The sequence below is a fragment of the Lithobates pipiens genome, unplaced genomic scaffold (genome assembly GCF_037356315.1).
Source record: "Lithobates pipiens isolate NorthernLeopardFrog02 unplaced genomic scaffold, aLitPip1_a1.2 Scaffold_19, whole genome shotgun sequence".
Lineage (NCBI taxonomy): Eukaryota > Metazoa > Chordata > Amphibia > Anura > Ranidae > Lithobates > Lithobates pipiens.
In genome coordinates, this window is record NW_027507764.1 from 162,743,687 (window position 1) to 162,768,903 (window position 25,217).

At 42.9% G+C, this 25,217-nt stretch overlaps 1 long non-coding RNA gene across 1 annotated transcript in view; it reads left to right on the forward strand.

The window, feature by feature from the left end:
• The first annotated feature begins 8,234 nt into the window (after positions 1-8,234).
• LOC143998231 (uncharacterized) overlaps positions 8,235-25,217 on the forward strand; it is a 96,982-nt gene continuing 79,999 nt past the window's right edge. The window contains exons 1-2 of the long non-coding RNA XR_013277795.1: positions 8,235-8,323; positions 8,655-8,737. This is a non-coding gene — a long non-coding RNA (uncharacterized LOC143998231). The remainder of the gene's footprint in view (positions 8,324-8,654; positions 8,738-25,217) is intronic.

Consider the following 25,217-nt stretch of genomic DNA (forward strand, 5'->3'; position numbering starts at 1 on the left):
TTTTTCAGTGCATTCTTGTCTGCTCGTTTCTGATTTTTAGCTCATGCTTCACAGGCCTTGCTGTTCTTCAGTGCGTTCCGTACTCATCGTAGAGTTTGTGCTGTGCGGGGGCTTGGTGTTGGGGTTCTTACTTTTATCCAAGCCCAGTCCATGAACAGGGTGGGGAGGAGTTCATGGACCAAGAATTGGTTACTCCAGCATGACCAATTCTCTCATATGCCTCTGCTGCGTGAGATCCAGGAGAATAACCCTGATGGTTTCAGGAATTTTCTCCGGGTGACAGACCCCATTTTTTCACCGTTTGTTGGCTTTGCTTACCCCTTATATTAGCAGGCAGAACACCTGCATACGGCAAGCCATCACTCCCAAGCAGAGGCTAGTTGCCACCTTGCGGTACTTGGCGGCGGAGAGAAGTCTACAGGACCTCAAGTTCTCTACAGACATTTCGCCCCAGGCTCTAGGGATCATTGTTCCAGAGACCTGTTCTGCTATTATTCAGGTCCTGCAGAAGGACTATATTAGGGTAAGTTTTATCCTTTAACATCCCATTCTATGTAATGTTTGCTAATGTTTTGTATTTATTTCATCATTCCATAATTACCCCGATTGTAATATGCTGCGAATGTCCTCTTTGTCCTCGTGCATGCTTGAATCTTTTAATGCTCCTTTTTTGGCCTACATGCATATTTGCCTTCACTAACCTCCCCTATCCTGGTCCCATACACACCTAGCCTAGTCACTTAACAATGTATTTTGTCATCTCCATTGTAGTGCTTTACCCTAAACACCCCCTATAATGTGTACAAATGTTATTGTTGTCCTTAAATTCATGCAGAGTGTTATGCCCCATACACACAGTTGGACATTCCAACCACAAAATCCGTCAGATTTTTTCAGACGGATTTTGGCCAAAATTTGTCTTGCATACACACGGTCACACAAAGTTGTTGGAAAATCCAATCCTTCGGAAAACAAGATGATGTACAAAACGTACGACGGGACTACGTGGAGGCCAGTAGCCAATAGCTTTCATCTCCAAATTTTTTCTGAGCATGCGTGGCACTTTGTGCTTTGGAATTCTCTACACACGATCGGAAAAAGTCCAATCGGATCCAGCTCTCAAACTTTTTCCATCGGAAATTTCCCGACAGAGAAAGTCCGATAGAGCCCACACATGATCGGATTTTCCGACAACATAATCCAATCAGACTTTTTACGTCTGAATTTCTGACCCTGTGTATGAGGCATCAGAGGCTTTTTTGGGGGCTCACAAACTCATTTAGAACCCTCCCCCCCCTAAAATTTGGACAATGGGCCATCAGAGGGGGTGTGGAATCTCATAAGTGGACCTTATTTTTTTGTCTTTAAATACACATTATAATCAATGTTATACTGATGTTGGCCAAGAATGTTTGTGTCTAATCTGCTTGCAATGTTTATGTGCAAAATTACTAATTTTTTTTTCTGTTTTGACTCCACAGTTTCCTTCAATGCCACAGGAATGGCAGACTGTGGCATCCCACTTTGCCCATCATTGGGACTTTCCCAACTGCGGAGGGGCAATAGATGGGAAGCACGTCCACATCGTCCCATCACCCCATTCGGGGTCATAATATTTTTACTATAAGGGGTTTCATAGTATCGTATTGATGGCGGTGGTGTTAGTGACATACAAGTTTCTCTTTGTGGACATGGGGAAGAATAGCCAGATGTCAGATGGTGGAGTCTTTGCCCAGACCGAGTTCTACGGACGTCTCCAGAGCAGTGGCTTGGGATTGCCACCTGCGCAAGAGAACGTCAAAAGACTTCCATTTGTTTTCATTGCTGCTGAAGCATTTGGTCTGGGCAATCACATGATGAGGCCATTCCCCCAGAGGACCCTCACCCCAGAGAAGAGCCTGAACAGTCGTTGAGAATACCTTTGGGATAATGGCCAGCCGGTTCCGCCTATTTCTAAAGGCAATCAACCTGGTGGAGTACAAACTGAACCATATTGTTTTATGCTGTTGGATCCTGCACAACTTTTTAAAAATAAATGCTCCAAATTATATAGCCTCAGTTGGGCCTGAGGCTGGACTTCGGTAACCAACACTGATGGCCCTGGAAGCTGTCCATCCTGGCTTGCCCCCCAAAGCACCCATGAAGTGTGTGAAAAATATCTGGAATATTTTACGGGTAAGGGGGGCCATTGCTATGCCAGCTAATTTGTACATATTTTTTAAATAAAAAAAATTATCTGATAAAATCTTGATTTGGATTTACTGCTTGTGTTTCTTTTATCTGTCTCCTAGGTTCTGCTAGTGCACTTGTAGTGTCAAGTGGTTTTCACATTATTTAAATATCACCCATTGCCACTGTAAACAACGACTCAATACAAAAAGTGTTATTGAGCATTGAAAGAAGAAGCCACACATTGTTGAGTAGAAAGCCTTTTACTTCATGCACATTCACATGTGCGTTTTATAAAACATTTGGCGGTAAAAAAACAACACAGAAACAGGCATGTTTCCAAACATAACATATACAACTGGAACCTACAAAGTTAAACATTGCAAAAAAGAAGGCAATATCAGACATTTTATAGTGTGAAAAAGGTCTTGATCTTGAAGTTACCCCTGTAAAAGCCAAATTTAGAAGATGCACACAAATTGTGAGTCAAAATGGGGATTTCCTTTCTGATCCCATACTTAATGTCAACATGTGCTATCTCCCATCATGGGGGATCATTGAACGTGTTTTGGGGGTGCAACCACTTCCTCTCACCTACTAGAGTTGGGAGGAAGGGGTTGCAACCACAAAACGCGTACATTGAAATCCAGTTCGCCGAACAGCAAACAATTTTGGGTGTTCGTGGCAAATTCGAAAGCCATTGTCATAAAAAGTGTTTGGGGACCCGGGTCCTGCCCCAGGGGACATGTATCAATGCAAAAAAAGTTTTAAAAACTGACTTTTTTTGGGAGCAGTGATTTTAATAATGCTTAAAGTGAAACAATAAAAGTGTAGTATTCCTTTAAATTTTGTACCTGGGGGGTGTCTATAGTATGCCTGTAAAGGGGTGCATGTTTCCTGTGTTTAGAACAGTCTGACAGCAAAATGACATTTCAAAAGGTAAAAAAGTAATTTAAAAGCTATAATGACTTGTCCGACAATACACATAAAAGTTTATTGATAAAAATGGCATGGAATTTTTTTAATGCGTAGGGGTCCCCCTAAATTCCATACCAGGCCCTTCAGGCCTGATATGGCTATTAAGGGGAACCCCACATCAAAATTAAAAAAAAATGGCATGGGGGTCCCCCTCAAAATCCATACCAGACCTGAAGGGACCTTGAATTCATGGGCCACTTCATAGACAAATACAGGGATATGAAAAATTTGTGGGAAGTTAAAAATCCCTAATATCGAAATAAACCAGCTAGGGAGGCATTGCTGGAGAAACTGCTGGAATATGTGAAGACGCAGGTCCTCGACGCAGACATCGAGTTTGTGGATAGGAAAATTGGTAGCTTGAGAAGCACATATAGGAAGGAGCTTAATAAGGTCCAGGCTTCCATGAGATCAGGAGCTGCAGCAGAGGATGTGTATGTGCCCAGTCTGTGGTACTACAGCAAGATGCGGTTTCTGGAAGACCAGATGGAAACCAGGGAATCACTTCCATCCACTCTTCCCTCAACCCCAGCTAAGGCTTCCGAGGACCAACATCGGCCTTCTATCCTGGAAGAAGTTGAGCCAGTTATAGTATTTTGTAACATATTTATCGTCCGAAAATGTTGTTAACTAGATGTTATTCTTGCTAACAAATGAATGATTTAACAAAAAGTGTTTGACATATCATTTGGCAGTAGGGGCCAAAAATGAGTGTGACAAGAATGAAAAATGCTGGGTTCAGAATGATAGTTTTTTTTATTTATTAACATTCAATTTTCAACAGTCATAAGCTGACATTTGGGTGTGATTGATGAACCAAAAACATAAAGTATGTCCCTTTTTCATACACAGGAAGACCTCAGCCGGGACGAGGCTCTGGAATGTGATAGACAGGAGGATGCGGGAGTAGGTAGCAGCCAGGAGGTGGCAGGGCCCTGTAACCTCACCCAATCCCAGGTGCCTCCCCTCTGCCTTCCATCAAAAAGGGCCAGGAAGGGGAGTAATGTGGAGGAGGCAGCACTGGGCCTCATTGAGGATGCTAATGCGGCCCTGAAAAGCCCCCCCCCCCCCGATGCTGAAAAGGCCTATGACTGCTATGTAGCTGCTAAATTGCAGCAAATGGAGGAGGGCCAACGCCTCAGGTGTGAGAAATTTGTTTTTGAGTCCATTTAGAAGGGGTTGAGTGGCCGGATAAGTGATAACGTGCACTTGTGTATGCTTGCCCATCCTCCTCCTTCTCCTCCTCCTCCTACCACAAGTCCACTGCCAGAGCCACAGCCTCCAAGGAAGGCTGCAAGGAAGGCTGCAGGGAAGGCTGCAGGGAAGACAAGAATGTAATGGCCTGGGTTCAGTCTGGTCTGACAGAAGACGCAGGATGTTGTAGTACCACAGCCTGGGGACATATGTGTCATCTGCTGCTGTTCATGATCTCTGGGAGTCCTAGACCAGATTGTGCTCCCCATTATATGGACTTCTCAAGGTACCAATTTTATTTTCAAAATAGTTGATGTGTGCCCTGGGTAGAAAGGCTTCGCAAATTCCAGCAGTTTCTCCAGCGTTGTCTTTTTGTTATCAGCCAGAATAAATGGAGATTTTTTTGGGGGGAAAATACTTGCCTATTTGTTTTTCTTCAAATAGGAAAGTTTGTTTGTGAGTAGACAGGTACATTTAAAAAATAAAAGGAATACCAACCAACCTCCATTAAAAAGACAAGATAATAATGTTGTTGTGTAAACTCGACACACAACAAAAAAAAAAAAAATGATGGAGATGACTAGAAAATCATTTCAAAATATTCCTAAAAAACGTTCTTGATTAAAAAAAAAAAAAAAAAAAAAAAAAAAAACACAAAAACATTATTATGGAGATCTGGCTTTAAAAACAAAAAAGATTATTCATGAGATCAGGAGAAATAATAAAAAAAAGACGTTTGTGCAAACTCTGTGTGAATATGAGCAGTAAAACTATTTCATTCTTCTAGCATTGTAAAGAAGAAGAGAATGCGCTGCATTAAACTATTAAAACAAATTAAATGTGACGAATGTGCTATGTCCATTACGAATGGTAGTTTTACCAGACCGTTCACTTCCGTCTCGTAGTTGAATCTGAGCATGCATGAGTTTTTGCGCATCGGAATTGCATAAACACGAAAGGATTTTTGGATAGCAACTTTTTCTGACCAAAAAATTGAGAACATGCTCTCAATCTTTTGCTGGCCGATGGAACATACACACGATCGCATTTTCCGACCAAAAGCTCTCATCAGTATTTTGTTGGCTAAATTTACGATCCTGTGTACGTGGCATTAGAAAGCCTGAAGGTTTTCGAGGTCCTGTACGTGGCTAGACTGCCAAAAAGTCCCACACATTTTGTATCCTCGTACTCAGGAAAAGCAGCAGAATGTATTTTGGGGTGTAATTTCACATATGCCCATGGCATGTTTGAGCATATATCATTTAGTGCCAACTTTGTGGCACAAAAAAAAAAAAATTATTGTAATCTTCCCAAAACTTGTGGCAAAATCTAAACTATTCCATGGACTCAACATGCCTATCAGCAAATATAGCTTGGGGTGTCTACTTTCCAAAAAGGGGTCATGGGGGGGGGGGTTTGACCTGTCCTGGCATTTTATGCACAACATTAGAAGCTTATGCCATACATCACCCACTCTTCTAACCACTTGAAGACAAAGCCTTTTCTGACACTTTTTGTTTACATGAAAAAATATCTTTTTTTTTGCTAGAAAATTACTCTGAACCCCCAAACATTATATATTTTTTTAAAGCAAAGGCCCAACAGATTAAAATGGTGGGTGTTGCAAAAAAAAATTTCACACAATATTTGCGCAGCGATTTTTTAAACGCAATTGTTTTTGAAAACATTTTTATTTTAATGTACTAAAACACACTATATTGCCCAAATGTTTGGAATATTATATAAGATGATCTTATGCTGAGTACATATATACCAAACACGACATGCTTTAAAATTGCGCACAACCGTCGAGTGGCTACAAACTACATACATTTTTAAAAGCTTTTAAAAGCCTTTACAGGTTACCACTTTAGATTTACAGAGGAGGTCTGCTGGTAAAATTATTGCCCTCGATCTGACATTTGCGGTGATATCTCACATTCATTGCGCAATTGCTGTTTACACATGACATGAGACCGATTGTCCTTTGCGCACAAGCATGGGGGGGGACTTGGATGCTTTTTTTTGTTTTTCTTTTTTTTATTATTTATTTTGCTTTTTTATTTTATTTTTACACTGTTCCTTTCATTTTATTTATTTTTTATCATTTTTATTGTTATCACAATGAATGTAAATATCCTATGATAGCAATAGGTAGTGAAAGGTACTCTTTTTAAAAAATATCTATTATGCCACGTACACACGATCGGAATTCGTGTCGGAAAAAGCTCTGATGGTTTTCCCGACGGAATTCAGCTCAAGCTGTCTTGCCTACACACGGTCACATCAAATTCCGATAATTTATAGTGTGGTGACGTACAACACGTACGACGTGACTAGAAAAAGGAAGTTCAATAGCCAGTAGCCAATAGCTTCTGTCTTGTAGTTGAATCTGAGCATGCGTGATTTTTGGCGTGTCGGAATTGGATACACACGATCAGAATTACCGATAGAAAGTTTTTCCGTCTGGAAAATTGAGAACATGCTATCAATTTTTGGCTGGCGGAAATTCGGACAGCTAAATTCCGATGGAGTATAGACACGGTCGCATTTTCCGCTGAAAAGCTCTCATCTGTCTTTTTCTGGCCGGAATTCCGATTGTGTGTACGCGGCATTAGACTCTAGATTTCTCCTCTGCACTCAAAGCATCTTACCACACCAAGATCGCTGTGATAAGATGCTTTCCCAATTTCCCAATGGGGCTGTTTATATCCAGTGAAACCGAAGCTATGAGCATCATGAAATGCTCATAGCTTCCAGTTTCTTAGGCCATATAGATGAAGCCATTCTGATCTTTGATCAGCTCTATGGTCAGCTGGTGGAACCACCAGCTGCATTATCAGGTTCGCCGGTGGGACAGGAGTGCCTGAGAAAACCAAGGAAGACGACGGGGGGGAGGGGGAACGTCCCCCCCCCACTGCTTGTAAAAGCAGTCTAGTGGATAATTAGCCACTGGGATTGCTTTTACATGAAAGCCGACCACTGGATGAAAAGAATGATACCAAGAAGATACCTAAACCTGCAAGCCCGCAACATACCAGTACGTTGCTGGTCCTTGTTGGGCATATATTGTAATGTTCTTTTTCTTATGCAGCTGAACGAGAAAAAAGATATTGATTGGTGGGTATGCCCACCATTAGAATCCCACCCTGCATCCACCCACTTCTAATGATGGACATGCATGCACCGTTTTTTTTAACAGTGGTGGTGAAATCACCTCCTATAGCACTGGAGTCACTGAATTACATATTGTGAGAGCAAACAATGTTGCTATCAAGATAAATAAATCAGTGCTGCAGCTGAATGGTGTACCTGAAACGAAAACAATGGTAACAATAAAACATTAACTCAATAAAACAACAATCTGTGCCAGAAAAAAAAGAGTAAAAAATATAAGCCAAAGCATGGGGGAAATCCGCCCCTAATGTTAGGTGCAAATCGCCCCTCCGACCCTGCCCCTCCGCCTCCAGCCCTGCCTTCATGCTTCGACATATATGTAGCTGGCCAGCTAAAACCTGTCCTAGGTTGCTAATGTGATTTACATGCATATACAGATGGACCTGCTAATAACTTTAATACAGTTTTTATCTCTCACGTGTGAGCATATAAACAGAGTTATTTATATGTGACTTTATATACGAATGTCATATAACAGTTGTATATTGTGTTCACAGAAGCAAACAAGAAACATATGCCTTGTAAGGTTCATTATATGACAGTAAAAGGTAAGTTCAAAGACACAGCAGAATTGAAACCAAAAAGCATAGAGTTAAACCTTTGTGATTCATCAGGAGTTTTGGCCAATCACAGCCAATCTCACACTGATCAAGAGTCTTGGCCAATCACAGCCAGCCTTACACTTGTTATTTTGTATGCAAATTACCCAGCACATGGCTAGAACTCATTACACCAGAGAGAGAGGATCTGCACAGATTAAAGATCCAACAGAGTTCAGTTTTATGGAGGCAAGTGTCCAAAATAGGTATTTAATACAGTTATATATGTTACTATTGTTAAATAATGTGATTAGAACTGTATACTGAACTAGTTATGTGTTCACTTGTAGTTCCACCAAACCAGACAAACAAACCAGCATTATCAAACAAACAAGCAAGCAGACACCATAGCAAACGTTCAAGCAAACAAAACTATTTTTTGAGCCTTAGATATACCTCTCAGAGAGATCATAAAGAGTCTAAAGTTTTTAAAGTGAAAGTACAGATACTGAAGAGAGAAATATATCTACCATTTTATGTAGAATGACTGAAGATTGAACAGTTGCACCACTGTTTGTTATGCTTTATTCAACACAGGTTGGTACGTGCACTGCCTGCTGCTAAATTGTCAGTGTTATATATGAAGAAAAGCTGAAGTTAATAAAGAAGATATCATAGAGGTTGGTATTCTTTAAACCTACTGCTTCCATAGAATGGTGAAGAGGAATTATAGAGTCAGCCCTTGTACACACAGTTGGACATTCCGACAACAAAATCCGTCAAATTTTGTCTGACAGATTTTGTCCGAAACTGGTGCTGCATACACACGGTCGGACAAAGTTGTCGGAAAATCCGATCGTTCGGAACGTGATGACGTTATTTTTCGTTACGACGGGACTACATTCAGGCTAGTAGCCAATAGCTTTGGTCTAGGAATTTGATCTGAGCATGCGTGGCACTTTGTCCGATCGGAATTCTCTACAAACGATTGGACAAAGTCCGATCGGATCATGTTGTTGGAAAATTTTATAGCCCTGCTCTAAAACATTGTTGGTCGGATATTCCGACGGAAACAGTCTGATGGAGCCCACACACGGTCGGATTATCCGACAACATGGTCCGATCGGACATTTTCCTTCAATGTCCAACCGTGTGTACAAGGGCTAAGAGATAGTCCTGTTTGGACTTAAAGGTCAGAGATTAAAATTCTTCTAATGCCACAGCGCATAAGGCACTTCACAGTGCTGCACCTGCCACAATATATGCTCTTTCTTTTTTTAACTGTGATGGTAAAATAACCTCTACTGCGCTGCAGTCACTGATTTACGTATCAGGGAAGCAAACGCTGTTGCTGTCAAGATAAATAAATCAGTGCTGCAGCTGACTGGCGTACTTGAAAAAAAAAAAGGTTAATAATAAAACGCAGTAAACAGTAAAGTATAAAAGAATTACATACCTGAAAAGCAAACATGATAAAACATAGTAACAATAAAATATTGCAGTTAAGCATAGAATACAGTAAAACAGAGCAGAACAAGTGAGAGAATAGAGAGAGAGAGAACAATAAAACAACAATTTTTGTCTTTTTTATTTATTTTTTGTGTTTTTTTTTTTTGTTTTGATTTTTACACTTTTATTTGTAACTGTAACGGTTTGATTCCAGGTTCAGGTCTCTCCAAATTCCATGGCATCTTTGGAGACCCTGTGAAAGTGGGTCCTAGTCTGTGCAGTGCTGTACCCTACGCTAATATTCCACTAATTTGTGGTAGCATTCAAAACATTCACTGATGCAAAGACCAGGATGGTCTGGACAGGAGGGACAATAATAGTGGGTGTCACACCTTTATCCACGTTTCCTAACAGACATAAATTTTTCTTGTCGTTGGGTAGGGGTACCAGGAAGGACATATGGAAAATGCCTCTCATGCAGCCGACTTACTGCATTTGCATTGGGAAAGTGGGGCACAGCACCGTCTGGAAACAAAAGGGCTGTGACCATCTTTTCCTGGAATTTAAGGAAGGATCCAAGTCGTCCTAACGCTTTGTATAACACATAAGCGTTCAGCAGAGCCAATTGGAATAAGTATACAGACACTTTTTTATACCAGCCTCTGGCCTTACGGGCAATTAAGTGCAGCACCATCAACTGGTCATTGAGGTCCACCCCTCCCATATTAAGGTTTTATTCATGGACACAGAGGGGTTTCTCCACAACACCAGTCGCCGTTTGAATTTGGACTGCCGTGTCTGGGCGAAGGGAGGATAGAACGAAAACATTACGATTATCTCTCTACTTCACTGAGAGAAAATTATTACTTCTCAAGCAGGCTCTCTCCCCCAGCCTAAGACGGGAATCTACAAGCCGCTGGGGTAACCCCGGCGATTAGATCGCACGGTGCCACATGCTCCAAATCCAATTCAAACAGGTGACTAAAAAGTGGCACGCTTGTGTAATAATTGTCCACGTACAAGTGGTACCCCTTTCCGAATAAGGGTGACACCAAGTCTTACCAGCACTCCCTATGTAGTCTGGGCAGTTTTCTCTGGCTCCACGTGACAATCTTTTCCCTCGTAAACCATAAAACAATAAGTATAGCCTGTGGCCCTGTCACAGAGCTTATACATCTTGATACCATATCTGGCATGCTTGCTGGGAAGATACTTTTTGAAAGACAAGCAGCCAGAAAACTTAATCAGGGGCTCATCAATGCAGACGGCTTGATCGGGAGTAAACGAGGCTGAAAACTATTGGTTGAAGTGGTTTACGAGGGACCAAATTTTGTGGAGCCGATCATATTTAGGGTCACCCCGAGGACAACAGTGTTCATTGTCATTAAAATGCATGATCTGTTCATATCTAGCCTTGGCCATGGAGGTAGAGAACACGGGCATATGATGAATTGGGTCAGTGGACCAATATGACCGCAACACACTCTTTTTAGTTAAGCCCATAAGGAGGGATAGGCCCAGAAAGGTCTTATATTTCAGAAACCTATAGAAGTTTTCCCCTTAAAGGCGGGACTTTTTAGGCATAGACTGTGACACCAATTTATTTGGTAAAAATATATAAAAAAAATTATGTTATTTCAACATAGAAAGAAAAAACAAAGAATAATATATTAACATACATTTCCAAACAGGAGAAAGGGACACATTACTTCCTCCATGTGCATATATTTATAGAACCAGAAAACATTTGCTTCCTACATCTTATTCCAAAGGAACAGACTTCTATGACATTGTATATAGGCGTATTCAAAGCATTCTACAAACAAGGTCAAATTGCGTTAATATTGTGCATCCAATGTAACCTACGCGTTACGGAGTTATCTTACTCCTTCGTCAGGGATGATCCATTTTAGCACACTTAAATTTACAAAAAATAGTAGAATCTATAAAAAACATAAGAAATAATTATATATACGTACAATTTCAAAAAAAAAAAAAAAAAAACGCACCACTAAAACGCACCCCCTATATATACGATCTTCACTCCAAGATGCAGGTCTAGGCTCATAATGAGGGGGAGATGTTTGACCACCTTCTTGGATGGGAACCGGGACCGCAGTGATAGGCGGACTGTAAGGGAGGAGGTGTACAAGTAAAGTAAATGCATGTCAAATTTTCACATGTCTAGATTTTAAATAAGTATTGCATGTATTTTACTACAGCGCCAATAATGGCAGATAAAGGTTCTATTTGCTAACCCTCTAAGAGGGAAACACCCCTAAAGAAAGGGGGGAACTTTATCTAAAAAAAAAAAGCTATCTCATAGTGATCATTCCTAAAGATAATAATATTGCAAAATCTTTTAAAAATCTTACCCAAAAGCGTTTCATAGAGTAGTTTGCTGTGTCCCGAAGAGAAAACACCCGAGATTCCTATGTTAGAATTGTTAAAATGAGATGCCCAAATGTTGCAACTCTTTTAAATGTTTAAGGCAATCTATTTGGCTTAAAGTCGCCGCAATCTCTCTGTAGTCCAAGGATTTTGGTGCTATGGGAGAAAAAGATTCCCCCCAGAGATAGACGTGTCAGGTCCAGCCTAAAATGGGAAGGACAGTTATATCCGTTAGTTCCCCTTCATTTTTCCATAAGGCTGCATACAGACCGACATAAAAAAGTATATATATTTCCTTACCTTAAATTGTATCTCTCAGCAAGTCACCTCCTCCATGGCCATTGCAGACTGATAACAGACTGCTCCTGGCCCATTAAAGTATCTCACCGCCCCACCTCCTTCCCTCCCCTTCCAGGTGAAGTAAATATTACTCACCTGTGAGTCCTATCACCTAAGCGCGGTCCCCCGGGTGTGCGGCGCACGACGTCGCCCCATGCCCACATCCAAAATGGCGCCGTGGGAGGAGTGACATGCGTCACGCTCCCACCGACACGCATGCGCCGATCGTGCCTTAGCCCTGGAGTTGGCCAGACAGTGTTGTTCACTAAACTACATCCCCCAGGAAGCACAGCGCCAGCAAAAATGTCAGCAACTGCACATTCATGTAGGATGTGTAAACGCATTTAACCTCACGTTCGTCCGAAATGTCTATAGGGCGAGCGTGGGTGGAAAACCTAGGGAGACAGAGGAACGGGAAGCTGGGGTTATCAGACCCACATCCCATTTCTGTTACAGGTATACCGATGAGCGAGAAAAAAGGCCACCAGGGGGGAAAAACAAAAGGTACCTGCCAACCAAGGGCAGGCTTCTCCCCTCCATAGTGGCCTTAGCGTGCCGGGATCCCATCCACAAGAGCCCCATGGTGTTCAAAGAGCCAAAATTCACCTAATCGAGGGGGGAAGAAAAGTACATAAAAAAAAAAGGCTACTGGATTAGAACTAGGTGAGGGATATTGGTCAGATTTTTTCTTTAATAGGGATTTCGTTTTTTTTCGCCCTTTCTTCTAAATTGCCCTCTTGTATGTATAAAAGTTTTTCAATATCAAGGCTGTCAATTAAGTCAGCCTGATCATCGTTTTCATCGAGGAGAGAGACCAGTAAGTTGATCGCATTTTCCTCCTCCTTACTCAATTATTTATCTGAATCAGATGTCTCGTTATACATATTTATACCTCGCACAATTCTGATTTTTATCTTTTTGGGCAGCAAATGCCAATCCTTTTATATAGAATTATAGTCCCTTCCTTCTCTTTTCCCCCCTACCCTTTTTTTTTTTCTTCCATAAGATGGCGAACTTTAGGGGCAAAGACTGGGACACGCGAATGGCAGGTTATTTGACAAATTTTGGTAAGACTGAACGGCTTGAGTCCGATCTTACCACTTTATTTTTTCCTTTAAGTAAGTTGCTAGAAAAACAATCAGTAAAAAAATCACTACGAGGACACAACACACATCCAACACCGATCTCACAGACTTCGGGCACATCTAATCTTTCGGTGACAGGTAATTCACAGAGAGAGATCTCTGTAGAACTTTCTTCTATTTCCCCCTGTGAAGAGGCACAAGATTGCACTAACTTACGACAATACACTGATCGCAGAGACACGAACTCCACCCCTATGGCACTTATCTTTTCCTCTTCTTCTTTTCCAAGCCGCCCAAGCCCAAATATAATCAAAGGGAACAAAATGGCGTATGTGCCGACAACTACATAAATTACTCTATGATAATTCCTTTATATACACAGATGAATATAATTAATTTATCTTCTTACACTTTAACCAATCTAGAAACAGAAGTACTTCTGAAGGGTCTGGGATTCTGCCCAAATGAAAATTTGAATAAATTTGAGGTAGCAAGGGACCTCAACCTCTTTATAAGAAAACTTCTTTTAAAAAATATGTATAACGAGACATCTGATTCAGATAAATAATTGAGTAAGGAGGAGGAAAATGCGATCAACTTACTGGTCTCTCTCCTCGATGAAAACGATGATCAGGCTGACTTAATTGACAGCCTTGATATTGAAAAACTTTTATCCATACAAGAGGGCAATTTAGAAGAAAGGGCGAAAAAAAACTAAATCCCTATTAAAGAAAAAAATCAGACCAATATCCCTCACTTAGTTCTAATCCTAATGCAGTAGCCTTTTTTTTTTTTTTTTTTTTTTTTTTTTTTAAATGTACTTTTCTTCCCCCCTCGATTAGGTGAATTTTGGCTCTTTGAACACCATGGGGCTCTTGTGGATGGGATCCCGGCACGCTAAGGCCACTATGGAGGGGAGAAGCCTGCCCTTGGTTGGCAGGTACCTTTTGTTTTTCCCCCCTGGTGGCCTTTTTTTCTCGCTCATCGGTATACCTGTAACAGAAATGGGATGTGGGTCTGATAACCCCAGCTTCCCGTTCCTCTGTCTCCCTAGGTTTTCCACCCACGCTCGCCCTATAGACATCTCGGACGAACGTGAGGTTAAATGCGTTTACACATCCTACATGAATGTGCAGTTGCTGACATTTTTGCTGGCGCTGTGCTTCCTGGGGGATGTAGTTTAGTGAACAACACTGTCTGGCCAACTCCAGAGCTAAGGCACGATCGGCGCATGCGTGTCGGTGGGAGCGTGACGCATGTCACTCCTCCCACGGCGCCATTTTGGATGTGGGCATGGGGCGAAGTCGTGCGCCGCACACCCGGGGGACCGCGCTTAGGTGATAGGACTCACAGGTGAGTAATATTTACTTCACCTGGAAGGGGAGGGAAGGAGGTGGGGCGGTGAGATACTTTAATGGGCCAGGAGCAGTCTGTTATCAGTCTGCAATGGCCATGGAGGAGGTGACTTGCTGAGAGATACAATTTAAGGTAAGGAAATATATACTTTTTTATGTCGGTCTGTATGCAGCCTTATGGAAAAATGAAGGGGAACTAACGGATATAACTGTCCTTCCCATTTTAGGCTGGACCTGACACGTCTATCTCTGGGGGGAATCTTTTTCTCCCATAGCACCAAAATCCTTGGACTACAGAGAGATTGCGGCGACTTTAAGCCAAATAGATTGTCTTAAACATTTAAAAGAGTTGCAACATTTGGGCATCTCGTTTTAACAATTCTAACATGGGAATCTCGGGTGTTTTCTCTTCGGGACACAGCAAACTACTATGAAACGCTTTTGGGTAAGATTTTTAAAAGATTTTGCAATATTATTATCTTTAGAAATGATCACTATAAGATAGCTTTTTTTTTTTTAGATAAAGTTCCCCCCTTTCTTTAGGGGTGTTTCCCTCTTAGTACAATTGTAATGACGGAAGTCATACAAGAGGGTTAGCATATAGAACCTTAATCTGCCATTATTGGCGCTGTAGTAAAATGCATGCAATACTTATTTAAAATCTAGACATGTGAAAATTTGACATGCATTTACTTTACTTGTACACCTCCTCCCTTACAGTCCGCCTATCACTGTGGTCCCGGTTCCCATCCAAGAAGGTGGTCAAACATCTCCCCCTCATTATGAGCCTAGACCTGCATCTTGGAGTGAAGATCGTATATATAGGGGGTGCGTTTTAGTGGTGCGTTGTTTTTTTTTTTTTTTTTTTTTTGAAATTGTATGTATATATAATTATTTCTTATGTTTTTTTTATAGATTCTACTATTTTTTGTAAATTTAAGTGTGCTAAAATGGATCATCCCTGACGAAGGAGTAAGATAACTCCGTAACGCGTAGGTTACATTGGATGCACAATATTAACGCAATTTGACCTTGTTTGTAGAATGCTTTGAATACGCCTATATACAATGTCATAGAAGTCTGTTCCTTTGGAATAAGATGTAGGAAGCAAATGTTTTCTGGTTCTATAAATATATGCACATGGAGGAAGTAATGTGTCCCTTTCTCCTGTTTGGAAATGTATGTTAATATATTATTCTTTGTTTTTTCTTTCTATGTTGAAATAAAATTATTTTTTTATATATTTTTACCAAATAAATTGGTGTCACAGTCTATGCCTAAAAAGTCCCGCCTTTTTTAAGGGGAAAACTTCTATAGTATTTCATGTTGGGATGTTGGCTACTATTAAGCGGATTTAATTTATACCTCGCACAATTCTGATTTTTATATTTCAGAAACCGTAATAGGTTTCCATTCTCTGGTAAGGGTCAAATGGAGATTAGCGGCAATGAATTGACCAGCATATAAATTGCTTTGGTCCACAATAGATCTATAAAGATCTTTCGTGAAAAACAGTGAATAAAAATCAAGTGACGTAAAATCAACTGTTTCCACCTGAATTCCGGGTTGGTCAGTGAATGGAGGAAGTACGGATGCTGCAAAAGTGGTGGGCTCCCAATTAGGATTGGCCAATGTAGCAGGAAGGGCTCGATGGGCCCGTCCTTGTCTTCTTGGTGGCTGCGGGTCTCTACTTGTGCTAGCCACCACACCAGCCTAACTGCACTTATGGGACTTGCCACGTCACCATTCGATACTTTATTGCTGGTTTGACTACAACCAGAGTGTACTAGGCCGCTGGTGCTTGCCAGTTCACCAGTAGGATGAGCGGCACTAGTACTGGCTCTCTGCTCCTGGGGTTCTTTTACCTCAACAGCAGAACAGGATCGAGTACGCCTCACCTTGGCAGGGACCATTACTCCTTTGTCAGAGCTATCTGTCAGGGTGCCACTGCTCTCTACGGGTGCTGTCTACAGGTTTGAATACTGAGCCTGAATCTGACATATGGGTGACTTCCACTTCACTCTCATCTGTCATGCTCAGAAATGTGTAGGCCTCTTCCCTAGTGTACCTTCAATTTGACATTTTAGCCTCTAAATTTACTGGTACAACTAGTGAGACTTACAGGGACTGCTTCAAACATTACCAAAAAACTGGAGTTAGTACTTACCGGTAACTCCTTTTCCGGTGGTCTTCCAGGACAGCCCTTGAGAGATGGAGCTCCTCCCATCGACCCAGGAAACACATTGCCACAGTTCAAAAGGCGGTCCCTCAGGTCCCTGGTCAGTCATTCACCAAGAACCGAAGGATGGAACTGAAAAACATATAAACCATAACAGGTAATAACATTAGTACATCATTATAATCAAATAAAGGGTGGGATCGTGCTGTCCTGGAAGACCACCGGAAAAGGAGTTACCGGTAAGTACTAACTCCAGTTTTCCCAAGTGTTCTTCCAGGACAGCCCTTGAGAGGATCCCCAAGTACTTACCAGATTAGGGGGGGACCACGGCCTGGAGGACTTTCCTCCCAAAGGCCTGATCCTGACTAGACATTAAGTCCAGTCGGTAATGCCTTGTAAAGGTGGAAAAGCTTGACCATGTGGCTGCTTTACATACCTGCTCCGGGGTGGCACCAGCTCTTTCTGCCCAGGATGCAGACAACGCTCTTGTGGAGTGAGCTTTAACACCCTCAGGAGGATCTCTATTCAAGGCCTTATACCCCTCTGCTATAGCTAGCCTAATCCATCTAGCTATGGTTACTTTTGAAGCTTTCTGTCCCCTACGCTGTCCGGAGAAAAGGACAAAAAGGGAGTCTGAAATTCTGAATGGATTTGTTACTTTAAGGTATTCTAGAATACACCTCCTTACATCCAATAAATGAAAACGTTCCTCTTTCTCATTTGCTGCATTTTGACAAAATGAGGGAAGGACAATATCTTGGGACCTATGGAAGCTAGATGCTACCTTTGGTAAGAACCCAGGGTCTGTCTTTAGAATGACTCTGTCTTCTAGGATCTGTAGAAAAGGTTCCCTGATGGAAAGGGCTTGGATTTCACTGACCCTACGGGCTGAAGTGATTGCCACCAGGAGTACTGTCTTAAATGTAACAAGCCTTAAGGAGGCCTCCGAGATAGGCTCAAAGGGTGACCCCAAGAAAGCTTTTAGTACAACTGCTAAATCCCAGGATGGGACTTTGGTGACTCTGACTGGCTTGCGTCTAGCGACTGCCTTACAGAATCTAGCGACAAAAGGATTTTCCTGTAAACGTTCATCTAGGTACACACTTAAGGCAGCTATCTGTACCTTAATGGTACTTAGGGTTAAACCCTTGTTTACACCTTCCTGAAAAAACTGTAGAATATTAGCCGTGTTTATGTCACGGCTATTCAACCAGCTATTAAATTTTTGCCAGACTTTTTTGTAAATAGCCCTCGTGACTGGTTTGCGACTCTGTAGTAAGGTCGCAATTACCTCATCTGTCAGGCCCTTACTCTTTAAGATTTCCTCCTCAGTAACCACGCCGAAAGCTTCAGTGTGGCGACCTGTGGATGGTAAAGAGGTCCCTGCGACAGGAGGTCCTGTCTGTAGGGAAGCCTTAGAGGTGGACAATCTGTCAATTGTAGCAACGTTGTGAACCATGGTCTCCTGGGCCAAAACGGTGCTACTAGAATCAAACAGGTTTTTTCCTTGAGGAATCTTGCTAGGACCCTCGGAATGAGATGAAGAGGGGGAAAAGCATACGCCAGACTGAAAGACCATGGAGCTTGCAAGGCATCTACAGCCAGGGGCCGATCTCCTGGGTTTAGCGAGAAAAAATTTGGAACCTTTGCATTGTTTTTGTTCGCAAAAAGGTCTACCTCTGGTTTTCCCCAGTGATTTGTTATGAGATTGAATGCCTCTGGGTGTAAGGACCATTCTTGGTTCGAAATCTTTTGTCGACTCAAGAAGTCCGCCGTGTTGTTCAGCTCCCCTTTCAGGTGGACTGCAGAAATGGATTCCAGATTGGCTTCTGCCCACTGGAAAATGCGTCTGGCTACTACCATCAAACGAGGACTTTTGGTACCTCCCTGTTTGTTTATGTATGCTACAGCCGTCATATTGTCTGAACGGACTTGTAGATGGTGACCCTGTATTGTGGGGTGAAAGGCTAAGACCGCTCTCAGGATTGCTGTTAGCTCTTTCCAGTTGGAAGAGAAACATTTCTCTTCCGGGGTCCACTTGTCCTGGACCCAGCTTGAGCCGAGGTGGGCTCCCCAGCCCCAACTGCTCGCATCTGTTGTCAGTGTTGAATTGATAGGAAGGACCCAATGAACCCCTTTGTTCAGGTTCTCCCTGTCCTTCCACCACCAGAGGGAGCGTTTTATCCTTGAGGGGATCAAAACTTCCTCCTCCAGATCTCTGCCCCTTAATTGTTCTAGCAGAAACCCCTGAAGGTCTCTTTGGTGGAACCTGGCCCATTGTACGGCTGGAATGGCTGCTGTCATAAGACCTAAGACCGACATTACTTCCCTCACTGTACATTTGGGGCTGCATTGAAGAAAAGATATTCTCTGCCACAGATTCAAAATCTTTTCTTCCGGCAGTATAATTTTTTGATCTACTGACTTGATCCAGTAACCCAGATACAGGATCTCCTGTGTTGGGGTTGTCTTGGATTTCTCCTGGCTGACAATCCACCCTAACCGACTCAGGCTGAGTTGAGTCAACTCCAGATCCTGAGAAAGACGACTCTCCGAGCGTGCTGTTAGGAGTAGATCGTCTAGGTAGGGAATAATTGAGACTGACTGAAGCCTCAGTGGAACTAAAGCCTCTCCGAGAACTTTGGTAAAGATTCTTGGGGAGGATGACAGCCCGAAGGGAAGCGCTCGGCACTGAAAGTGGTAAACCCTTGTGTCTATCTGTACTGCCATTCGAAGGAATTTCTGGCATTCCTCCTTTATTGGAATATGCAGATAAGCATCCCTTAAATCCAGGGTAGCCATAAACATCTCTTTCTGCAGGAGATTCTTTATGGAGTAAATGGACTCCATCCGAAATCTCTTGTAACGGATGGAGCGATTCAATGGTCGGAGATTCATAATTAATCTGAATCTTCCTGACGGCTTTTTTACTACAAAAATGTGAGAGTAAAAACCGTCTCCTTGTTCCTGTATAGGGACTGGTGTCAATACTTCTTGATCCACCATCTCCCCTATCAGTAAGGGTAAGGCCCTGGCCTTTTCTGAGTGACTTGGAAGTTTTGTCACTACAAACTTTGAAGGAGGGCGGCTGTGAAACTCCAGCGCATGACCCCTTTTTATTATGTTTAAGACAAATTCGTTTGAAGTTGTCTCTTCCCATTGTGGAAGGAATTGGCTTAATCTTCCTCCCACAGGGACCCTGGCATCACTGGGGTTTGGGATCCTGATTGGGGCGGCTAAACAGTATGCCCCCTTTTCCTTTCCCTTTATGCCCCGACCAATGTTTTTTGGGGATTGAACTCTTCTCTGGTTTAGAGGGTTCTTTAAAGGGACGAAAAATTTTTCTTTGAAAATTTTTCTTTTTTGCGGGAAAGGTTTTCTTTTTATCCGCCGTCCTTTCTAAGGCGGAGTCTAATTCAGGCCCGAAGACTAAGTCTCCTGTAAAAGGGACGCTGCACAGGCGGGTCTTAGACGCCGTGTCTCCCCCCCAGGTTTTCATCCATACTGACCTCCTTGCTGCCACTGAAAGTGCTGCTGACTTAGCCGCAAATTTTACGGAGTCCGTGGAGGCGTCAGAGATGAAACTGGTGGCCTTAAAAAGCATAGGGAAGGATTTCAGAAGCTCCCCCCTAGGAGTGCCTGCTTTTAAATGTTCTTGAAGTTGCGACAACCAGAACTCCAGGTTTCTAGCTACACAAGAAGTGGCTAGAGCTGGTTTTAAGCCTGCCATAGAGGCATCCCAGGCCCTCTTCAAGACAATGTCAGTTCTCCTGTCCATTGGATCTTTCAGGTGACCCATATCTTCAAAAGCCAGATCAGCTTGTTTTGAGATTTTGGACAAAGGGGCGTCTAGTTTAGGATTTTTATTCCAGACCGCCTCTGGGCTCTCATCAAAAGGGAACCTTCTCTTAAGGGATTTAGGAAAGAAAACCTTTTTATCTGGTTCAGACCACTCCTTAAGGACAAGGTCAGAAAGCACCTTATGTATAGGGAAAACCCTTGCTTTCTTTTTCCCCAGAGCCTCATACATTTGATCATGTCTAGATAACTGAGTTTCTTCCTCCTCAATTTCCAGCGTATCATAGATAGCCCCCATTAGCTCATCTACTTCCTCAAGAGACAATCTATACTTTGAGGCTTTGGATGTTACTTGATCCTCTTCCTGACCCGAGTCAGTGTCAGAGGAATCGGGGCTAATCAACGTGGGGCTAGGCTCCCTGATCATACGGGGCTCCCCTGAGCTGGGTGTTGTAAGGCATGGTGAGGAAGAGATTATAGTTGCTTTACTCGTGGAGGCAGCTGCAGCTGATCCCACGTCAGTGATTAACTCCCGGAGGGACTTAAAGGTCGACGCCATTTCCTCTTTAAAGGAGCCCAAAAACTTTGCTAAAGGGGAATCTGCCTCAGATTTAAGCAAGCTTGCAATGCATTGCTTGCATAGGGCTTTGTTAGAGCCAGAGGACAACCTATTCCCACAATTAGGACACTTTTTGCGGCCTGTCTTGTCTTCCCTTGGGATATCTTTAGCCTGAAATAAGAAGACAAAGGATTTCTTAGCGTCAGCCCCATGTCCCTCCTTCAATCACCAAGTGCAAACAATCTCACTGTGAGTAAACCGCCACCGTGGGGCACTACAGGACCCAGCCTACAAACACCACCACTCCACCAGAGTAATAGCATGCCCAGCAGCCTACCTGGGATTGGCTGGTGCCTGTCTCCGCCGGAGTATCCTGGGGAATAGCCTCCATGGTCCCCCTCTGATGCTCCCGATCCCGCCGCTAGTCCGGTATTGCTGGACGCTGGTCGGGCTTCACAGGCACAGCGCTGGCTCTCCCTCTCCTCCTTGTACCTTTAGAGACCCGGAACCGGAAGTCTCGGCACGCAGTGATGACGCGGTTCCGCCGGAAGTGACGCTCGGCGTCTCCGACCCCACCGCAACAAGGAGCTGAGATGGAGGTTCCACTCACCGCTCCTGGGGGAAACCAGCGCCATTCTGCCCCTGGCCACCTCGGCACTGGAAGGAGGAGGGTAACGGGTCTGCTCCGAATCAGCTGGACGGTACCCGAGCCGTTTAAAAAAGGTATGGACCCAAAACTGCAGCCAAGGAATAGGACCCGGTCCCTCATGGCTACAGGTTCTCAGGCAGCCCCTGAGAGGGGCCTTCAGGTTCCTGGCAACATGTTCCTCCGACGGAGGAAACACAAATGACTGACCAGGGACCTGAGGGACCGCCTTTTGAACTGTGGCAATGTGTTTCCTGGGTCGATGGGAGGAGCTCCATCTCTCAAGGGCTGTCCTGGAAGAACACTTGGGAAAAACTGTTAACATTTTGCAGGGATCAGGCCTGACTCAGCGAATGCTGCAGTTATGTGTGTTGTGTTTTTGTAAGTGACAGTGATTGATTGATACTGCACTTGGGTAGGGTGGGGTGGGCTGGGCTGGATGGAGAGGCTAAAAGTGCTAGCAGGTATCTGGGCTTATCCTGCTAACGCTGCATTTTTGGGAACCCTAAACTACTGGGGATGCTAGTATAGATCTGATCAGATCAGATATTGATATTGATCCGTTCAGACACTATACTACTAAGGGAGGTGTATGGTGCATGCATGGGTGTTAGCGCTACTGGCTCTGAAGCTAAAACCTAACTGATGTCACCAGCCGGGTGATCAGTGTGTTAAACCTTTATTGGGTAATATACGGCAGATGCCCTGACACTATAAAAACTAACGAGCATCACCCGTAACACTAATACGGATATCACTGGTGACAGGGGGTAAAAGGGTTAACTAGGGGTCAATCAGGAGGTTAAAACCTTTTTAGGTAGTATATGGGAGTACCTGACACTATAAAAACCCGACAGTGAAACTAATCAACTAACTGTCTAACCCTGGGATCCTCAAACTAGGGCCCTCCAGCTGTTGTGAAACTACACATCCCATGAGGCATTGTAAAATGCTGACATTCACAGACATGACTAGGCATGATGGGAATTGTAGTTCCTGAACAACTGGAGGGCCATAGTTTGAAGACCCCCTGGTCTAACCGGTGACACTAATACGGCGATCAGAAAAAATATCTATTAGTGACACTGGTGACATGGGGTGAAAGGGCTAACTGGCAGGCAATAAAAAGGTTAAACCTTTATTAGGGGAGTTAAGAGGGGTACCCTAGACTTATCTGGGCCTACTACTAACTGCTCTAATACATATTAGTCACAAATGACACCAATGCAGTGATCAGTGAAAAATCTGACAACTGCAATTGGTGACATTGGAGTGAAGGGGTTAACTGGGGATGGGGGCGATCGGGGTGTGATAAGTGTACCTATATGTACTGTGTGTTAGTGTAGTGTTGTGCAACTCACATTTTAGATGTCCTCTCTCCTCTTTCTGGAACCAAAAAGAATTCCAGAGAGGGAGATGACATCACTTCCCCTGCCTGTGTTTACCTGCCAGGTACATATGACTGGTTTTCCCATCGAAATAAACTCTGAAGGTTTTTCCAATGGAGTTCCGATGGAATTCCGCTGAAACTGCCTTGCGTACACACAATCACACCAAATTCCGACCGTCAAGAACGCGGTGACATACAACATGTACAACGGGACTAGAAAAAGGAAGTTCAAAAGCTAGTAGCCAATAGCTTCCATCTCGTACTTGCTTCAGAGCATGCAACGTTTTTGGTACGGAACAGCATACAGACTAGTGGTTTTCCCGATAGGAATTGGTTCTGTCAGAAATATTTAGAACATTCTCTTTCTAGGTCCATCAGAATTTTCAACATAAAAAGTCCGATGGGGCATACACACGGCTGGAATATACATATATCTGTCTACAAAGAGGGTTTCATGAGCAAGCACAACCTGTTATTTAGAAGGGCAAACATAATGGCACAATTGTTGCCCTTTCAATTGAAAATACAAGAGCATTTAGAAGAGACTTGGCTCTCTGGTAAGTAATCATTATTTTTTGTGCACAAGCTGATTTCATATCAGAAGAATCACACTATTTTTAATTAGCTGAACATCAAATAGAGTTATAAACACATTTCAGCAGAAATCACTAATGCAGCAATTTCAGATGACAAACAAACCTTCTGAACAAACAATAGATCAGAAACGTATTCAAAAACTTTTTTTAACTCTTTCAATTAGCAGTGTAACTTTTTTTTTTAACAAATTGGATGAAATTGGCAGCTGGCATTGACAGAAAGTGGTGTGACATACTGTAACTGTACATCTTTTTCACACACGTTTAACCTAAATGTGGCAGCTCTGTCAAAGCTGAAATGCTGCCCTCAGTTTGCAAAGTCTTTTTTTCCGTAAAAGATTTGGAAATATCTAAGGATTTTTGTGTAATGTCTCTAATACCTCCAAAAAGCTATCATTGCATTTTGCAAGGCATTCATAGAAGAATAAGGTGATGGTCTCAGTAATACTTTCAGCATATATCACATCCAGTATGTTAAAGCAACACGTTTAGGTTTAACTGCATAATATATTCTCATTGAACTATAATAAACAAAAATGTATTAGTGTCATAAATTGGAGTGTCAAACAAAATGGTTTTGTTTGTTTTAGGTAGAGCAAGGAAGGTTTAGACCAGGGGTGCCCAACCTTTTGAAGAGCGAGGACCACTTAAGCGACTTAGTAACCAGTCGTGGGCCGCAATGAGCAGATGACAGTTCTGCATCCACTGTGCTTATGCAAGGAGGACACAGACACAGCCCACTCTACTCTATGGGCCCTCTCATCTGATCAAATGGAAGGGGACGGATCCACTTTTAGTTTTTTTAGCAGATCGGATTGGAAGGAGGCAGGTGTAAATGGACACAAGTCTGTTTACATCTGCCGCTCCATAGAGGTGAATGGAAGATCCGATTGGGTCAGACAGATCATGTTAAAGGGGCCTAATGCCGCGTACACACGACCGGACTTTTAGACAGCAAAGGTACAATAGAACGAGTCCGTCAGACAATTCAATCGTGTGTGGGCTCCATCGGACCTCTGCTTGCCAAAAAACCCGGCAGACTTTAGAAATAGAACATGTTTTAAATTTTCCTACCGGAACTCCACCGGACCAAGAAATCCATTTGTGTGTATGCTAGTCCGGCGGACAAAAACCAACGCTAGGGCAGCTATTGGCTACTGGCTATGAACTTCCTTATTCTAGTTCGGTCGTACGTCATCACGTTTGAATCCGTCAGACTTTGGTGTGATTGTGTGTGTCCAAGTCCGTTTATTCGGAAAGTCCACCGGAACTCCGCCGAAAGTCCGTCGGGAAGACCGTCGGACCTAGTCCGTCAAAGTCCAGTCGTGTGTACGCGGTATAAGGCTACTTTTACACTGATGGTCTGTGGTCTA